This window comes from Coregonus lavaretus (genome assembly GCF_964263955.1).
Source record: "Coregonus lavaretus genome assembly, contig: HAP1_SCAFFOLD_255, whole genome shotgun sequence".
NCBI lineage: Eukaryota > Metazoa > Chordata > Actinopteri > Salmoniformes > Salmonidae > Coregonus > Coregonus lavaretus.
Genome location: NW_028157546.1, coordinates 5,751 through 16,352, shown reverse-complemented (window position 1 = coordinate 16,352; position 10,602 = coordinate 5,751).

Here is a 10,602-nt window from a genome sequence, read left to right as displayed (position 1 = left end):
TTTATCCAAAGCGATTCACAGTCATGCGTGCATAATATATATATTTTTGTGTATGGGTGGTGTGGTCCTGGGGATCGAACCCAAAACCTTCGCGTTACAGGTGCCGTGCTCTACCAGCTGAGCTACAGAGGACCACATAAGTATGTGTTAAACTAGCTCTGTTGGACACTTGGCAGGGCGGTCAGCCCCCTGAGCTGCATGTTGTACACACTCTTATCAGTACAAGCACGCTGATGGATCATATAAACACAGCCGCAGCCGATGACTCGCTGCTAAAAATACTAGTCTCTCATCTGTTCTGACACACAGCCCTTAATAGACAAATATGGCCTCGGCTCTGAGGCAGCTGGCTCTGTGTAGAGCAGACCTGGGTCCAAATAATATTTGTTTCCTTTCAAATACTTTAGCTGCTCTTGATTGAGCTGGCATAATGGGACCAATGGAATAGTCCCAAATGTTCAAACCCCGCCCACCTGGCATTCAGGGCGTAGCTCAATCAAATGGCTAAAGTATTTTAAAAACAGCAAGTACTATTTGAACCTAGGTCTGGCTCGCTGAGTGCTGCTGGCCAGGCCACTTCAGACCTGTTCAAATATTATACTACGAAACAGATTTAGTAGTAGAGTTATAGATCCATGGCTGTGTCTCAAATGGCACTCTATTTTCTATATACTACTACTTTTTACAATGAGCCCTCTTCAAAAGTAGTGCACTACATAGGGAATAGGGTGCCATTTAAAACGCAACCCAGGTGTCAAGTCGTCCCAGACAGTTATTTATTAATTAAAATTAGGTTGTGGGATATTGGAGTGTGATCTGATAAGCCATCATTAGATGCCCCCCGTAGAATGTGTGTGTGTGTCTGTCATACAACCATTGATAAATTCAAACCAGGTGATAGGGGTATTGGAGCGTGATCTAATAATACATCATTAGACAGGCCTTTACACCAATCAGCGATGGATACAGTGTATATTACACTGACTGATGACAATAGGAATGTCACACTGTGAATTTCTCTGGAGCGATCCTCAGCTGAAGATGACTCTCTACATATGGTAAGTTGCTCTTATACCTGAGTAACTAAGTAATTGCATTATAATTGAGTTAAACATGTTATTTTTTATTACAGAGGAATAAACACTTGCTTTTAAAAAACGCTGAGTCCACTGTTGTTTCGCTAATGATCTTGTAACTAACTAGGCTACTAGGCCCAAATGCTTGTCTGGGGTCCTACTGTGTGTCTGCTGTCTGTTGGGATCTCTTACCATGTCATAAATGCTGGACCCAGTCTCCTATAAGCCAGAAAAAGACTCTCGCACACACAGGGTGACGTCATCGCTGCCTTAGCCTATGTCGCCACGGTTCAACAAGCTCATCCTTGAGTGTATAGTTGGAGGTGTTCGGTTTTAGAAACACAATAGCAACGTAGGGAGCGAGCTATTATTTTCTAAATGTATATACCGGTATGTCTATTTGCACACCAACTAAATGCACACCAACATTATGAATAAATATAATACAGAAATACATTACAAATACAAATTATTGATCATCCAAAACAATCTTAGCAATATACAATCCTATACATATAACTAAATCAAATTAGACTAGTCTTAACTGTGGTATTTGTCATGTTCTCGTGTGAAACTATTTCATGCTCCTGTTTTTAATAGTGTAACAATGTGGACGGGACGGTGTTGTGCTGTGGGTAGGGCCGCATGCTTCATAATTCATTAGTAGTAGTTATTATAAACAGGTAAGGGCGGAGAGCTCACTGGCATTGTTATGCTGCATACAGGTGTTGGATCTTAATTTCACCAGTATTGTCACAGCAAAATAATCCTTAGTCCGTAATGTTGCTTGATCGGTGGTTAGGCTATTAGCAGGCCAAAATTAGGCTACATGAAAACTGCAATACTGTTAATATAACCAACGGCGTGTTAGTGTGAGTTTTCAGTGAATTCATGTCAATCATGAAGCTCATCTGCATTTCCTGAGGTGCATGAAAATTCTCAGCAACAAAAGAGTGATCAAATTAATATCCTACATCTGTATGTATATGGTCATATGTGATAATGTAAGGATTAGCCTACCTAAATAGTATTTAATGTAAGGCCTGCTTAAATAGTATTTCATGTAACTATTTACTGGTTAGGTCAAATTGCCTCAAATATACATGATAAGTTATAATATGTAAATTTTGGAAATGTAGTTCATATAAGCAGTCATCTGAAGAAACAGGATACTAATAATGTTAATGATGTCAAATTACCCTAAAGTGTATGCGTTCAAAAACAAAAATATAGTCACTATTTTGAATAGGATTGTATCTCTCAACGTTACCAGATGGTCTTATAGTTAGTGAGTGCATAATTTTTTTTCATACTAGCCCCCTGTGGGAATCAAACCCACAACCCTGGCGTTGCAAGCGCCATGCTCTACCAACTGAGCTACAGGAGGCCCTGAGAGAGACCACATTGAAGTCTAACTTTTACTAACAGAAAACAGTTAAGCTAATAATAATTTATCAGCACATTTTCCATTTACACATTTTATTTCATAGAAAATGTGCAGTAATTGAAATAAATGAATGATAGACATATTTGTATTTGTGCTGCTACTTGGACAAAAATATTATACATTTTATAGAGTTTATATACAAGTATATGTTTAAATTATGTATTTTATTTAAGTATATGTCCACATTTGTTAACTTATACTTAAGTTATTATTGTATACACTGAGTGCTTCAAAACATTATGAACACCTGCTCTTTCCATGTTCCCTGTGGAACGCTTTGGACACCTTGTAGAGTCCATGCCTGGACCAATGGAGGCTGTTCTGAGGGCAAAAGGGAGGGGGTGCAACTCAATATTAGGAAGGTGTTCTTAATGTTTTCTACACTCAGTGTATGTTATAAGTATAACTATAGGTATATTATAAGTATATGTTTTGGGCCAAAGCATGCTAGGAGCAAGGGCATTCACATTGGTTGATTATTATTGTTTCCCACACACACTGTTGGGTTCTACTTAATTCAATAACTTACATTTACACAAGGAACAGTTTATGTATTATGAAACAACAATTATTTTAATGTATTTATTTATTATGAAACACTAATTATTTGTCCATACAACACTTCAAGCAAATGTGTTACTAGCAAAATTGCATATTGTTGTGTAGAAGATACTGTATACAAAAATACTACTCACAAATTCAAACACATTCTTAATGAATCATTCTAAATGAACAAAAACAAACATGGATCATTCTAAATGAACAAAAACAAACACAATTCAGCAAAAGCAAATCCCTCTCTTCTCCGCTCCCGACTTTCCTTCTCTCTCTCCCTTGTTCCCTCTTTCCTCTCCTGCAACACAATACACTATTTGGAGCAGCTGGTTCCCTCTCCTCTGTGTGTATAAGCAATTTGTCATGATCAGACTTCTCACCAACATTCAAACACACAGTTCCCCTCTCCTCTGCAGCCTGATAGATGACTGTACTAACCATAATCACCCTTATCTGTTATGTGACTGTCTCAAAGCCCAATGAGTGTTGACGCCATAACAAATGAGGACAGAGTAGCTTAGCCGTGTAGCATGTCTCTATAATGGACTCTGTAACCTACACTACATGCATATATGGTACATTACTAGCAAATACAGCATATGTGTATGGATATATCTGTATGGAGTGTGTGCATGTATGGCGCATTACATGTAGCCTGCATGTTGGGGATTGTATTTCTAGGAAAATAGTATTGATATAGCCCATACATATTTTAAATGAATAGTAACAGTATATAATAAGTAGCTCAATATATCATTGACACTATATTTTAGTCTCACGCTGAAAGAGTTGTCTGTAAGCCAAGTGTTCCTGCTGAAAATATGAACACGCACATGAACTTGAATGAATATGCAAAAACTGAAATAGTAAATTGAACGGACTTAAAATAAGGAGAAGGAGATATGATAATAATAAATCATGTGTGTATCCAAACAAATCAAATAATTATCTTATATTAGTAGTGCAATAAAAATGCCAGTGATAAAGCTCCATGTTGATGAATTGAATAATAAAAAATGATACCAATGACATAATTTGATAAATAAATCAGAAATAAATCATTTGAACACATTGAGTATTTGTGGACAAAAGTTAAACAAGCAAAATAAAGTCAAAACCTATCTGAAATAAACTCAAAATTACTCCCACTTTCCAACAAATCCCAAAACACCCAGTGTCTACCGGTAAGTCATCAGACTTAATAAACCAAGTCCAATATTCGGATATAAGTCCATATTGTTTGGACGTAAGCAGGGTTACTCAATCAGTCCCATTCAAGTAGAGATCCATATAGTTCCTTCCACAAAACACTTAGAACACTTCTAAAGACATCAAAGAGAACTCTTCAAACATAAAGTTCTACACACCAAATAGGCCAAGTTCCGCTAGCTTTATGAGAAGAAATACACTACTTAACTGGACCCTAAGGTGCCGAGTGAGTGAAGCAATTTAGGGAGCACAGTTCAAACGTGAAAAGTGTGTCGAACAAGACGCCCCATGCTTTCCCCAACCAAATCAAATCAAATGTATTTATGAAGCCCATTTTAAATCAGCAGACCCTATACACCTATACTCAACAGAGCGATCTCCAGTATCAGAAACACCCCAGGAGGAACAGAAAAGTCACACCAACCTGGAGCAGCGGTTGCACTGTAGGAGTCGTCTCTATGTTACACCCCACTAGCAGCTACTGTAGCTATGTTATGACCTATGTCTAGAGGATGCATGAGACATGCTTACTGCCCGTCTCTCTACAAGCACTGTGGCTAACTGTACACCAACTCCACCACCCCAACCCTTTCCTATGTCGTTAAAGTTAACTCCACCACTATACCCCTGCCCTTGTGAGTGCACTGTCGCTATACTCCAACACACTGCCCCTGTGAGTCTGTGTTTGTGAGTGCACTGTCACTTTTACTACAACTCCACCACAATACCACTGCCATTCCATATGCGAGTGCCGCTGCCCCTATGTAAGTCCAGTGTTGTTAATGCTAAGTTTACCACTATACCACTACCCCCTGCCCTTCCCTGAGCTAGTCCCCCAGCCCACCTGGTTTATTATTTACCACCAGATGTATTGGGAGAGATGTGGGGCAAGGGACCATTTTGAGGGTCAACTCTACTAGGATTCCACAATGACAAAACAGTACAGTATTCAGAAAATATGTATATTTTATAGGTTTAAAATGAATTATATTTGAATTAATTGGCTGTTGCAAGTTAATATAATTTGAATGATAAGACAGCTAAATACATATAACAAAAAAATATATATATTATTCTAAACATTATAACATAGAATATTGGGTAGGCTAAAGGGCAGTATGTCTGAAGATAGTATTTATAAAGGTGCATTACCTTTATAAGGTACATTACAAAATTCATTAGGTGATATGTTCAACTCGGCTTTCTCATACTGACCCTCACACTTGCCTTAAATTATATTTTATCCACATCTAATCGCCTTGGTTGGCTCACACACCCACACACCCACACACCCGCACACACGCAAGCACACATAAACACACACACACATACACACACACACTGACCAGAGACTGATATTAATATGTTAACCTAGATGTTACATTTATAATAGGATACATTTAGCAACAGGTTTAACAACACAAATCCTAAATGGATATAGCACCACACGCCAATGACCATAATGACAGATTTTTTCCCATAACGTTTTCTTTGCACATATTAAAAACAGGTAAGCTGATAATTTGCTTGAATAAAGTGTTTATTTCTTTCTATTCTTCTTCCTATTATTATCATCCTTCTTTTTATTTTTTTTTACAAAGAACCCCTTTTCATTAAGAAAGTATTTTGAGAGGCTAAATGAATAATTAGGTGTTAAAACTGTATGTTTACTGTCAATGTAGTAATGCTTTTGTAACAACTAATAATAATAATATGCCACTTACTTCATCTATCAGTTTGCACCCAAAAAAAGAATGTTCACAACATCATATAGATTGTATTTTCATTTGACAACGAAATAATATTATAGCGTCTTCAAATGTGTTTTATGAAGATACATTTTTAAAATCAATTTGCCAAGGCTTATCAGAATCCCATAACTGTCCACAAGCAAATCAGTGAAAGTAAATTAATAGGCTTACATCAACTTCTATTAAGTTTGTAAAGTTTCATAGCATTTTTGGATAATGTTTGATATTGTCTGTTCTATGAAATGCATATCCTATGCCAGTAGAACTAAGAAGAAGACTAAGCATATAATTAATAAGAAGACTAAACCTATAGCCTACGACACAACTTTTCCAGCTATTTGAAGAAATGAAAACACCAAATGCCATTATTCTACCTCAAAGAGCTAAATTAAATTTGATCGACATTTGAAACACTTACTAGTCTACCCACTTTTTGACGACCTGCCTAACTTGCAAGAATAATGGTCAAGGTGACTAGGTCTAATAACCTGTTAATATATCCTTATCATGCATTAATAAAAATGATGATTGGTCCATACTTTGAATCAATAAACTATTTGCCAACTTTATTAACAAGCGGATAGTTAATTTGGTGACATCTCACCACTTTTGCGCATTGGTTTCCAGCGCTCATAAACATGAGCATTTTACCTAAGCTCCCAGGCATCCTATTCCCTGTGAGGTGCCAATGCAACAGATTTACAGCCACTCCATCTGTTGCACTTTAGCTCGGAGAGGTCCATCCCGGGGAGAGCGAGAACAAACTGCTTTTAGTGAGCCTAACTCCACCTTATTTTAGAAGTCCGGGACAGGACACGACTGACGCCAAAACGTTTACAATTGCCAAAATGATAGGCACTAAATTCAGTGCACCGTGCACCACTATTCTTTCCACCGAGGTTGTCTCAGGACAGCAGCCTACGAGGTGGCACCTGTGGCCTACAGGTCAACTGCCCGCTGCGCTGACTGTAAATAGAATTCAGGGAGCGTCAGTTTGGTTGCCCAATTCTTAGTCTACTTTTATATTGAGTTACCAAGAAATGTCCCTGCAGAGGACATACATTTGCCTAAAAAGTACTACATTAATATCACAATAATCATAATTTATATTTAAAAAAAGTGACAAGCAAAATATTCATAATGTAGAATTAATGCATAGGGCCTACAAACCTGTTCACTTTAAAATAAATGTAATTGACAGATTATCAATTATGCCCCTTAATCAAAGCAACACCACCATACCATCACCTCTGTAGGAATACAATCTTTAATTAACCTAGTCTAAGTTAATCCCACTAGATGGCACTAAATGTTTTGCTCTGTGGCCCCATGAATCCCTGTGGAGATATGATTTAACCATATGAGGGCACCATTATCTTTCTGATGAATCTAAACCAGGGTCTCCAACCCTGTTCCTGGAGAGTTACCCTCCTGTAGGTTTTCACTCCAACCCCAGTTGTAACTAACCTAGTTCAGCTTATCAACCAGCTAATTATTAGAATCAGGTGTGCTAAATTAGGGTTGGAGTGAAAACCTACAGATCGGTAGCTCTCCAGGAACAGGGTTGGAGTGAAAACCTACAGGAGGGTGGCTCTCCGGGAACAGGATTGGAGTGAAAACCTACAGGAGGGTAGCTCTCCGGGAACAGGTTTGGAGTGAAAACCTACAGGAGGGTGGCTCTCCGGGAACAGGTTTGGAGTGAAAACCTACAGGAGGATAGCTCTCCGGGAGCAGGGTTGGAGAGCCCTGATCTAAACTGTGTCATATCTGTCTATCATGTCTCTGTCATGTCTGTCTATCATGTCTATGTCATATCTGTCTATCATGTCTCTGTCATATCTGTCTATCATGTCTCTGTCATGTCTGTCTATCATGTCTCTGTCATATCTGTCTATCATGTCTCTGTCATATCTGTCTATCATGTCTCTGTCATGTCTGCCTATCATGTCTCTGTCATGTCTGTCTATCATGTCTCTGTCATATCTGTCTATCATGTCTCTGTCATATCTGTCTATCATGTCTCTGTCATGTCTGTCTATCATGTCTCTGTCATATCTGTCTATCATGTCTCTGTCATATCTGTCTATCATGTCTCTGTCATGTCTGTCTATCATGTCTCTGTCATGTCTGTCTATCATGTCTCTGTCATATCTGTCTATCATGTCTCTGTCATATCTGTCTATCATGTCTCTGTCATATCTGTCTATCATGTCTCTGTCATGTCTGTCTATCATGTCTCTGTCATGTCTGTCTATCATGTCTCTGTCATGTCTGTCTATCATGTCTCTGTCATATCTGTCTATCATGTCTCTGTCATGTCTGTCTATCATGTCTCTGTCATATCTGTCTATCATGTCTCTGTCATATCTGTCTATCATGTCTCTGTCATGTCTGTCTATCATGTCTCTGTCATATCTGTCTATCATGTCTCTGTCATGTCTGTCTATCATGTCTCTGTCATATCTGTCTATCATGTCTCTGTCATATCTGTCTACCATGTCTCTGTCATATCTGTCTATCATGTCTCTGTCATGTCTGTCTATCATGTCTCTGTCATGTCTGTCTATCATGTCTCTGTCATGTCTGTCCTCACAGCTTATAAGAGTTAGATTATTGATATAAATGTTGCTCAGTTGGTAACAAGGGTCATGGGTTTGATTCCCGCTGGGGCCACCCATACATAATATATGTATGCATGACTGTAAGTCGCTTTGGATAGTTATTATATTATTCAAAACTGCAACCATAATTTGCATAAGAATGCAAGATAAATCAAAGAGTATGTCATAAAATGGTCCCATGTGGCTAAATTGGTAGAGCATGGAGCTTGCAACGCCAGGGTTGTGGGTTCGATTCCCACGGGGGACCAGTATGAAAATGTATCCACTCACTACTGTAAGTCACTCTGGATAAGAGCGTCTGCTAAATAACTTAAATATAAATAAACACACCTGTCTGTCGATAATTAAATAATTAGTACAATAGTAAAGAATAATGCATTTAGGGTACTGATGATGATGATCATCTCTCTCACACAGGTGTAAGCCTGTACAGTCTGTTTGTCTCTCACACACGCACACCAGTGGAGGCTGCTGAGGGGAGGACAGCTCATAATAATGACTGGAAAGGAGCGAATGGAATGGCATCAAACACATGGAACCCATGAATTTGATACCATTCAACAGATTCCGCTCCAGTCATTACCATGAACCCGTCCTCACCAACTAAGGTGCCACCAACTTCCTGTGACGCACACACACACACCCAAACCCCCAATCTCATGACCCAAGAAGACACGGATCCGGAGGCCAAGTCCATCAACCCTAACCGTGCCCCTTGACTCTTCCCAAAAAGGAACAACCAATCAATCACATTCCACAACCCTAATTAAACTTTTCAACAGCTTGACTGCTGACTCATCACGTGGTTGTCATGTCCACTGGGGGAGGGGGAGGTTTGGGGTGAGGTATGGCTGGATGGGTCAGTTAGATTACTCATCATGTGGTCTACATGTTTGCTAGGGTGAGGGGGGTGAGGGAGGTTTGCGATGAGGCCTGGGCTAGGGGTAAGGTATAGATGGAAGGGCCCGGGGGGTCTGGGACAGCTAGATTGAGCCTGAGTTTGCGGCTCCAGGGGCTCAAATACATGGTATTTGGCACAGCTGAGGGAGCCTCTGATTTATGGTTGCCCAGGAACGGGTGAGGAATCCTGGTCACAGACACATGGGCAGGCCCCTGAGGAGCCTGGAGGACTGGAGCTCCATGAGGCTGATGGGTGAAGCTGTGGTAGTGTGTGTGTGTGTGTGTGTGTGTGTGTGTGTGTGTGTGTGTGTGTGTGTGTGTGTGTGTGTGTGTGTGTGTGTGTGTGTGTGTGTGGTCTAAGTTTAATGGCAGTGATTGGCACATTCCCACCTGACGTTTTTAAAAGGTGGACATTTATGTTGCAGGTTAAATGTGGGGTTTTATTAAGTAATATACAAAAAATCTACTTTAGGGTAACACACACTAAAAGCATAACGTCCCCCTCTATCCTCTGCTGTGAAATAAATGTTGAGTAACATGGTAGCAAACACACATACTCTCTCTCTCTCTCTCTCTCTCTCTCTCTCTCTCTCTCTCTCTCTCTCTCTCTCTCTCTCTCTCTCTCTCTCTCTCTCTCAATTTCAATTTAAGGGCTTTATTGGCATGGGAAACGTGTGTTAACATTGCCAAAGCAAGTGAAGTAGATAGTAAACAAAAGTGAAATAAACAATAAATATTAACAGTAAACATTACACTCAGAAGTTTCAAAAGAATAAGGCCGAGGTATGTATAGTTTTTTGTGTGCTCTAGGGCAACGGTGTCTAGATGGAATTTGTATTTGTGGTCCTGGCAACTGGACCTTTTTTGGAACACCATTATTTTTGTCTTACTGAGATTTACTGTCAGGGCCCAGGTCTGACAGAATCTGTGCAGAAGATCTAGGTGCTGCTGTAGGCCCTCCTTGGTTGGTGACAGAAGCACCAGATCATCAGCAAACAGAAGACATTTGACTTCAGATTCTAGTAGGGTGAGGCCGGGTGCTG